The 9,875-nt window shown below is 35.3% G+C and overlaps 3 non-coding genes across 3 annotated transcripts; all 3 read left to right on the top strand.

The window, feature by feature from the left end:
• The first annotated feature begins 334 nt into the window (after positions 1–334).
• On the top strand, positions 335–2,329 carry LOC120285660. The gene has a single exon (XR_005544882.1). It is a non-coding gene; the product is annotated as a small subunit ribosomal RNA (ribosomal RNA).
• Positions 2,330–3,018: 689 nt separating this feature from the next.
• Positions 3,019–3,197, top strand: LOC120285671. The gene has a single exon (XR_005544892.1). It is a non-coding gene; the product is annotated as a 5.8S ribosomal RNA (ribosomal RNA).
• Positions 3,198–3,591: 394 nt separating this feature from the next.
• LOC120285667 lies at positions 3,592–7,549 on the top strand. Its single transcript, XR_005544889.2, has one exon. It is a non-coding gene; the product is annotated as a large subunit ribosomal RNA (ribosomal RNA).
• The last annotated feature ends 2,326 nt before the right edge of the window (positions 7,550–9,875 follow it).

Below are 9,875 nucleotides of genomic sequence, written 5' to 3'. Positions count from 1 at the left end.
AAAATGATATTTTATAATGAAATATGTATATATAAAAAGATATAATTATAGAAACATATATATTACAATAATTATATGAAATTCTTGTTATATTGGTAAAACAAGTATAAATTAAAAATGAAATTATGGATTACGAATGCTATATAAAAATGGCCGTAATCGAATGGATATTTTACTTATAAATATATATTTAAAATTTTACCCAAAGGCGAAATATTGAATTTTATTCAATATAATAAAAATCATGGAATTATATAAAGTGAAAAATCCATATATCTATTATATTGCTTATTTCGATTCAAAAAATATGAATGGAATATGAAGGAAAAACATTATTCTGGTTGATCCTGCCAGTAGTTATATGCTTGTCTCAAAGATTAAGCCATGCATGTCTAAGTACACACGAATTAAAAGTGAAACCGCAAAAGGCTCATTATATCAGTTATGGTTCCTTAGATCGTTAACAGTTACTTGGATAACTGTGGTAATTCTAGAGCTAATACATGCAATTAAAACATGAACCTTATGGGACATGTGCTTTTATTAGGCTAAAACCAAGCGATCGCAAGATCGTTATATTGGTTGAACTCTAGATAACATGCAGATCGTATGGTCTTGTACCGACGACAGATCTTTCAAATGTCTGCCCTATCAACTTTTGATGGTAGTATCTAGGACTACCATGGTTGCAACGGGTAACGGGGAATCAGGGTTCGATTCCGGAGAGGGAGCCTGAGAAACGGCTACCACATCTAAGGAAGGCAGCAGGCGCGTAAATTACCCACTCCCAGCTCGGGGAGGTAGTGACGAAAAATAACAATACAGGACTCATATCCGAGGCCCTGTAATTGGAATGAGTACACTTTAAATCCTTTAACAAGGACCAATTGGAGGGCAAGTCTGGTGCCAGCAGCCGCGGTAATTCCAGCTCCAATAGCGTATATTAAAGTTGTTGCGGTTAAAACGTTCGTAGTTGAACTTGTGCTTCATACGGGTAGTACAACTTACAATTGTGGTTAGTACTATACCTTTATGTATGTAAGCGTATTACCGGTGGAGTTCTTATATGTGATTAAATACTTGTATTTTTTCATATGTTCCTCCTATTTAAAAACCTGCACTAGTGCTCTTAAACGAGTGTTATTGTGGGCCGGTACTATTACTTTGAACAAATTAGAGTGCTTAAAGCAGGCTTCAAATGCCTGAATATTCTGTGCATGGGATAATGAAATAAGACCTCTGTTCTGCTTTCATTGGTTTTCAGATCAAGAGGTAATGATTAATAGAAGCAGTTTGGGGGCATTAGTATTACGACGCGAGAGGTGAAATTCTTGGACCGTCGTAAGACTAACTTAAGCGAAAGCATTTGCCAAAGATGTTTTCATTAATCAAGAACGAAAGTTAGAGGTTCGAAGGCGATCAGATACCGCCCTAGTTCTAACCATAAACGATGCCAGCTAGCAATTGGGTGTAGCTACTTTTATGGCTCTCTCAGTCGCTTCCCGGGAAACCAAAGCTTTTGGGCTCCGGGGGAAGTATGGTTGCAAAGCTGAAACTTAAAGGAATTGACGGAAGGGCACCACCAGGAGTGGAGCCTGCGGCTTAATTTGACTCAACACGGGAAAACTTACCAGGTCCGAACATAAGTGTGTAAGACAGATTGATAGCTCTTTCTCGAATCTATGGGTGGTGGTGCATGGCCGTTCTTAGTTCGTGGAGTGATTTGTCTGGTTAATTCCGATAACGAACGAGACTCAAATATATTAAATAGATATCTTCAGGATTATGGTGCTGAAGCTTATGTAGCCTTCATTCATGGTGGCAGTAAAATGTTTATTGTGTTTGAATGTGTTTATGTAAGTGGAGCCGTACCTGTTGGTTTGTCCCATTATAAGGACACTAGCTTCTTAAATGGACAAATTGCGTCTAGCAATAATGAGATTGAGCAATAACAGGTCTGTGATGCCCTTAGATGTCCTGGGCTGCACGCGCGCTACAATGAAAGTATCAACGTGTATTTCCTAGACCGAGAGGTCCGGGTAAACCGCTGAACCACTTTCATGCTTGGGATTGTGAACTGAAACTGTTCACATGAACTTGGAATTCCCAGTAAGTGTGAGTCATTAACTCGCATTGATTACGTCCCTGCCCTTTGTACACACCGCCCGTCGCTACTACCGATTGAATTATTTAGTGAGGTCTCCGGACGTGATCACTGTGACGCCTTGCGTGTTACGGTTGTTTCGCAAAAGTTGACCGAACTTGATTATTTAGAGGAAGTAAAAGTCGTAACAAGGTTTCCGTAGGTGAACCTGCGGAAGGATCATTATTGTATAATATCCTTACCGTTAATAAACATTTGTTATAATACAAATAAATACAATTTACCAAAATAAAAATATTACAAAATGATTCTACGGAATCAAAAGTTAAAGTGAAAATAAAATGTAGATGGCTTTTATTTTATTTATATGTGGGGCTTGGCAACCTCATAAAAAGACTTTAACATTATTAATGTTGTTGTGCGTATTTGTGGCAGTACTTACTACAACAACGGCGTTTCCTATAAAAACAAATTCTCGAAAATGGAAATCGAAGAAACTAAACTAAATTCGAAAGTGGAAGTCGAATTAAAATTAAAATAATTTTGAATGTGGTAATCGAAATAAGTTTGTGTGTATATGGACCATAATATACACGCGTTGCGAATATGTATTGTTCATCTATGTTATGAGCATACGTTGGCTAATGCAACAACCTAAAATATACAATGTTTGTACCTGTCATCCATCAGGTTAATGTTTTATATAAATTTTGCAGTATGTGTCACCCAAAATAGCAAACCATAACCAGATTATTATGATACATAATGCTTATATGAAACTAAGACATTTCGCAACATTTATTTTAGGTATAAAAATAAATTTATTGAAGGAATTGATATATGCCAGTAAAATGGTGTATTTTTAATTTCTTTCAATAAAAACAATATTGACATTATATAAAAATGAATTATAAAACTCTAAGCGGTGGATCACTCGGCTCATGGGTCGATGAAGAACGCAGCAAACTGTGCGTCATCGTGTGAACTGCAGGACACATGAACATCGACATTTTGAACGCATATCGCAGTCCATGCTGTTATGTACTTTAATTAATTTTATAGTGCTGCTTGGACTACATATGGTTGAGGGTTGTAAGACTATGCTAATTAAGTTGTTTATAAATTTTTTATAAGCATATGGTATATTATTGGATTAAATAATGATTTTATTCATAATATTAAAAAAGAAATGAAAAACATTATCTCACATTTGAATGTGAAAAACGAAGAGAAATATTTTCTTTTTCAATCAAATAATACTGAGAAATGTCTAGCATAAAAAATTGAAATATTTTTCATCTAGAATTGTCTCTTATTAATGATTCGAAAAAAAAAAAACTTGGTTATGTTATTATTCTTCGTTGGTTCGTTAAATGGATAAAAAATAACTTTGCTTACAAGAACTATTGGAACTATTTATAACGAATTTAATTGATTGTTTTATCATTTATATATAAAGAATTTATGGCAAAATATAGTTATATATACAACCTCAACTCATATGGGACTACCCCCTGAATTTAAGCATATTAATTAGGGGAGGAAAAGAAACTAACAAGGATTTTCTTAGTAGCGGCGAGCGAAAAGAAAACAGTTCAGCACTAAGTCACTTTGTCTATATGGCAAATGTGAGATGCAGTGTATGGAGCGTCAATATTCTAGTATGAGAAATTAATGATTTAAGTCCTTCTTAAATGAGGCCATTTACCCATAGAGGGTGCCAGGCCCGTATAACGTTAATGATTACTAGATGATGTTTCCAAAGAGTCGTGTTGCTTGATAGTGCAGCACTAAGTGGGTGGTAAACTCCATCTAAAACTAAATATAACCATGAGACCGATAGTAAACAAGTACCGTGAGGGAAAGTTGAAAGAACTCTGAATAGAGAGTTAAACAGTACGTGAAACTGCTTAGAGGTTAAGCCCGATGAACCTGAATATCGTTATGGAAAATTCATCATTAAAATGTAATATTTAAATAATATTATTAAGAATAATGTGCATTTTTCCATATAAGGACATTGTAATCTATTAGCATATCCCAATTTATCATAAAATATAACTTATAGTTTATTCCAATTAAATTGCTTGCATTTTAACACAGAATAAATGTTATTAATTTGATAAAGTGCTGATAGATTTATATTATTACAGAGCGTTAATTTTTCGGAATTATATAATGGCATAATTATTCATTGATTTTTGTGTTTATTATATGCTCTTGTATGATTAACAATGCGAAAGATTCAGGATACCTTCGGGACCCGTCTTGAAACACGGACCAAGGAGTCTAACATATGTGCAAGTTATTGGGATGTAAACCTAATAGCGTAATTAACTTGACTAATAATGGGATTAGTTTTTTAGCTATTTATAGCTAATTAACACAATCCCGGGGCGTTCTATATAGTTATGTATAATGTATATTTATATTATTTATGCCTCTAACTGGAACGTACCTTGAGCATATATGCTGTGACCGAAGATGGTGAACTATACTTGATCAGGTTGAAGTCAGGGGAAACCCTGATGGAAGACCGAAACAGTTCTGACGTGCAAATCGATTGTCAGAATTGAGTATAGGGGCGAAAGACCAATCGAACCATCTAGTAGCTGGTTCCTTCCGAAGTTTCCCTCAGGATAGCTGGTGCATTTTAATATTATATAAAATAATCTTATCTGGTAAAGCGAATGATTAGAGGCCTTAGGGTCGAAACGATCTTAACCTATTCTCAAACTTTAAATGGGTAAGAACCTTAACTTTCTTGATATGAAGTTCAAGGTTATGATATAATGTGCCCAGTGGGCCACTTTTGGTAAGCAGAACTGGCGCTGTGGGATGAACCAAACGTAATGTTACGGTGCCCAATTAACAACTCATGCAGATACCATGAAAGGCGTTGGTTGCTTAAAACAGCAGGACGGTGATCATGGAAGTCGAAATCCGCTAAGGAGTGTGTAACAACTCACCTGCCGAAGCAACTAGCCCTTAAAATGGATGGCGCTTAAGTTGTATACCTATACATTACCGCTAAAGTAGATGATTTATATTACTTGTGATATAAATTTTGAAACTTTAGTGAGTAGGAAGGTACAATGGTATGCGTAGAAGTGTTTGGCGTAAGCCTGCATGGAGCTGCCATTGGTACAGATCTTGGTGGTAGTAGCAAATAATCGAATGAGACCTTGGAGGACTGAAGTGGAGAAGGGTTTCGTGTGAACAGTGGTTGATCACGAGTTAGTCGGTCCTAAGTTCAAGGCGAAAGCCGAAAATTTTCAAGTAAAACAAAAATGCCAAACTACATAAAAAAGCGAATAATTATAATACACTTGAATAATTTTGAACGAAAGGGAATACGGTTCCAATTCCGTAACCTGTTGAGTATCCGTTTGTTATTAAATATGGGCCTCGTGCTCATCCTGGCAACAGGAACGACCATAAAGAAGCCGTCGAGAGATATCGGAAGAGTTTTCTTTTCTGTTTTATAGCCGTACTACCATGGAAGTCTTTCGCAGAGAGATATGGTAGATGGGCTAGAAGAGCATGACATATACTGTTGTGTCGATATTTTCTCCTCGGACCTTGAAAATTTATGGTGGGGACACGCAAACTTCTCAACAGGCCGTACCAATATCCGCAGCTGGTCTCCAAGGTGAAGAGTCTCTAGTCGATAGAATAATGTAGGTAAGGGAAGTCGGCAAATTAGATCCGTAACTTCGGGATAAGGATTGGCTCTGAAGATTGAGATAGTCGGGCTTGATTGGGAAACAATAACATGGTTTATGTGCTCGTTCTGGGTAAATAGAGTTTCTAGCATTTATGTTAGTTACTTGTTCCCCGGATAGTTTTAGTTACGTAGCCAATTGTGGAACTTTCTTGCTAAAATTTTTAAGAATACTATTTGGGTTAAACCAATTAGTTCTTATCAATTATAACGATTATCAATTAACAATCAATTCAGAACTGGCACGGACTTGGGGAATCCGACTGTCTAATTAAAACAAAGCATTGTGATGGCCCTAGCGGGTGTTGACACAATGTGATTTCTGCCCAGTGCTCTGAATGTCAAAGTGAAGAAATTCAAGTAAGCGCGGGTCAACGGCGGGAGTAACTATGACTCTCTTAAGGTAGCCAAATGCCTCGTCATCTAATTAGTGACGCGCATGAATGGATTAACGAGATTCCTACTGTCCCTATCTACTATCTAGCGAAACCACAGCCAAGGGAACGGGCTTGGAATAATTAGCGGGGAAAGAAGACCCTTTTGAGCTTGACTCTAATCTGGCAGTGTAAGGAGACATAAGAGGTGTAGAATAAGTGGGAGATATTAGACCTCGGTTTGGTATCGTCAATGAAATACCACTACTCTTATTGTTTCCTTACTTACTTGATTAAATGGAACGTGTATCATTTCCTAGCCATTATACGGATATATTTATTATATCTTATGGTATTGGGTTTTGATGCAAGCTTCTTGATCAAAGTATCACGAGTTTGTTATATAATCGCAAACAAATTCTTTAATAAAACGATGCATTTATGTATTTTTGATTTGAAAATTTGGTATAACTCCAATTACTCAGGTATGATCCAATTCAAGGACATTGCCAGGTAGGGAGTTTGACTGGGGCGGTACATCTCTCAAATAATAACGGAGGTGTCCCAAGGCCAGCTCAGTGCGGACAGAAACCACACATAGAGCAAAAGGGCAAATGCTGACTTGATCTCGGTGTTCAGTACACACAGGGACAGCAAAAGCTCGGCCTATCGATCCTTTTGGTTTAAAGAGTTTTTAACAAGAGGTGTCAGAAAAGTTACCATAGGGATAACTGGCTTGTGGCGGCAAGCGTTCATAGCGACGTCGCTTTTTGATCCTTCGATGTCGGCTCTTCCTATCATTGTGAAGCAAAAATTCACCAAGCGTTGGATTGTTCACCCATGCAAGGGAACGTGAGCTGGGTTTAGACCGTCGTGAGACAGGTTAGTTTTACCCTACTAATGACAAAACGTTGTTGCGACAGCATTCCTGCGTAGTACGAGAGGAACCGCAGGTACGGACCAATGGCACAATACTTGTTCGAGCGAACAGTGGTATGACGCTACGTCCGTTGATTATGCCTGAACGCCTCTAAGGTCGTATCCGTGCTGGACTGCAATGATAAATAAGGGGCAATTTGCATTGTATGGCTTCTAAACCATTTAAAGTTTATAATTTATTTTATAAACGACAATGGATGTGATGCCAATGTAATTTGTAACATAGTAAATTAGGAGGATCTTCGATCACCTGATGCCGCGCTAGTTACATATAAAAGCATTATTTAATACAATGACAAAGCCTAGAATCAATTGTAAACGACTTTTGTAACAGGCAAGGTGTTGTAAGTGGTTGAGCAGCTGCCATACTGCGATCCACTGAAGCTTATCCTTTGCTTGATGATTCGATAAATAAATGATTTTTTCCTGTAGCCAAACACCTCGTCATCAATTTAGTGACGCATATGATATTGTCCTATCATATAATTTTTGATATGAAGTGTCAGACTCGTCATAATTAGGACATATATGTCATCATATAATAATAAAGACTTAATGAATGTGTCAAGTTGCCAAACACCTCGTCATCAATTTAGTGACGCATATGATATTGTCCCTATCATATAATTAATATAAAGACTTTAATGAATTGTGTCAAGTTGCCAAACACCTCGTCATCAATTTAGTGACGCATATGATATTGTCCCTATCATATAATTTGATATAAAGACTTTAAAGAATTGTATCAAGTTGCCAAACACCTCGTCATCAATTTAGTGACGCATATGATATTGTCCCTATCATATAATTAATATAAAAGATTAATGAATTGTATCAAGTTGCCAAACACCTCGTCATCAATTTAGTGACGCATATGATATTGTCCTATCATATAATTTTTGATATAAAGACTTTAAAGAATTGTTCAAGTTGCCAAACACCTCGTCATCAATTTAGTGACGCATATGATATTGTCCATATCATATAATTAATATAAAGACTTTAATAATGTGTCAATTGCCAAACACCTCGTCAAATTTGTGACGCATATGATATTATATATATTATATAAAGACTTTAATGAATTGGTCAAGTTGCCAACACCTCGTCATCAATTTAGTGACGCATATGATATTGTCCTATCATATAAATTAAATTTAAAAATGTAAAAAAACGCATAATACATATGTAATATAATAAAAATAAAGACTTTAATGAATTGTGTCAAGTTGCCAAACACCTCGTCATCAATTTAGTGACGCATATGATATTGTCCCTATCATATAATTAATATAAAGACTTTAATGAATTGTGTCAAGTTGCCAAACACCTCGTCATCAATTTAGTGACGCATATGATATTGTCCATATCATATAATTAATATAAAGACTTTAATGAATTGTGTCAAGTTGCCAAACACTCGTCATCAATTTAGTGACGCATATGATATTGTCCCTATCATATAATTTTTGATATAAAGACTTTAAAGAATTGTATCAAGTTGCCAAACACCTCGTCATCAATTTAGTGACGCATATGATATTGTCCATATCATATAATTAATATAAAGACTTTAATGAATTGTGTCAAGTTGCCAAACACCTCGTCATCATTTAGTGACGCATATGATATTGTCCCTATCATATAATTAATATAAAGACTTTAATGAATTGTGTCAAGTTGCAAACACCTCGTCATCAATTTAGTGACGCATATGATATTGTCCCTATCATATAATTAATATAAAGAATTTTAATGAATTGTGTCAAGTTGCCAAACACCTCGTCATCAATTTAGTGACGCATATGATATTGTCCCTATCATATAATTAATATAAAACTTTTAATGAATTGTGTCAAGTTGCCAAACACCTCGTCATCAATTTAGTGACGCATATGATATTGTCCCTATCATATATTTTTTGATATAAAGACTTTAAAGAATTGTATCAAGTTGCCAACACCTCGTCATCAACTACTATATTATGGTTGCGCCGACCTCTCATATTGTATTCTCTTATGTGTTCATAGATTTTGGCAATTATATACGAGTAAATTAAATAATATACTTATGAAAATGATTAATTATTATATGTATAAGGGAAAAAATGCTGAATATTCCCATATTATCTTAGTATTATAGAGGAAAGACCGTTGCCGACCTCTCATATTGTTCAAAACTTATGTATTCATATGATTTTGGCAATTAAATGAGTAAATTAAATAATATACATATGAAAATGATTAATTATTATATGTATAAGGGAAAAAATGCTGAAATATTCCACATTCTCTCAGTATTATAGAGAAAAGCATTATAGTGAGAGGGTATAGTAGTGTAAACGACCGGAATTACGACAGAGGGTTCAAAACTACTATAGGTAGGCAGTGGTTGCCGACCTCTCATATTGTTCAAAACTTATGTATTCATATGATTTTGGCAATTATATGAGTAAATTAAATAATATACATATGAAAATGATTAATTATTATATGTATAAGGGAAAAAATGCTGAAATATTCCCACATTCTCTCAGTATTATAGAGAAAAGCCATTATAGTGAGAGGGTATAGTAGTGTAAACGACCGGAATTACGACAGAGGGTTCAAAAACTACTATAGGTAGGCAGTGGTTGCCGACCTCTCATATTGTTCAAAACTTATGTATTCATATGATTTTGGGAATTATATGAGTAAATTAAATAATATACATATGAAAATGATTAATTATTATA

This window comes from Drosophila simulans, unplaced genomic scaffold (genome assembly GCF_016746395.2).
Source record: "Drosophila simulans strain w501 unplaced genomic scaffold, Prin_Dsim_3.1 Segkk86_quiver_pilon, whole genome shotgun sequence".
Classification (NCBI taxonomy): Eukaryota; Metazoa; Arthropoda; class Insecta; order Diptera; family Drosophilidae; genus Drosophila; species Drosophila simulans.
This window is presented reverse-complemented; position numbering and strand designations above follow the sequence as displayed.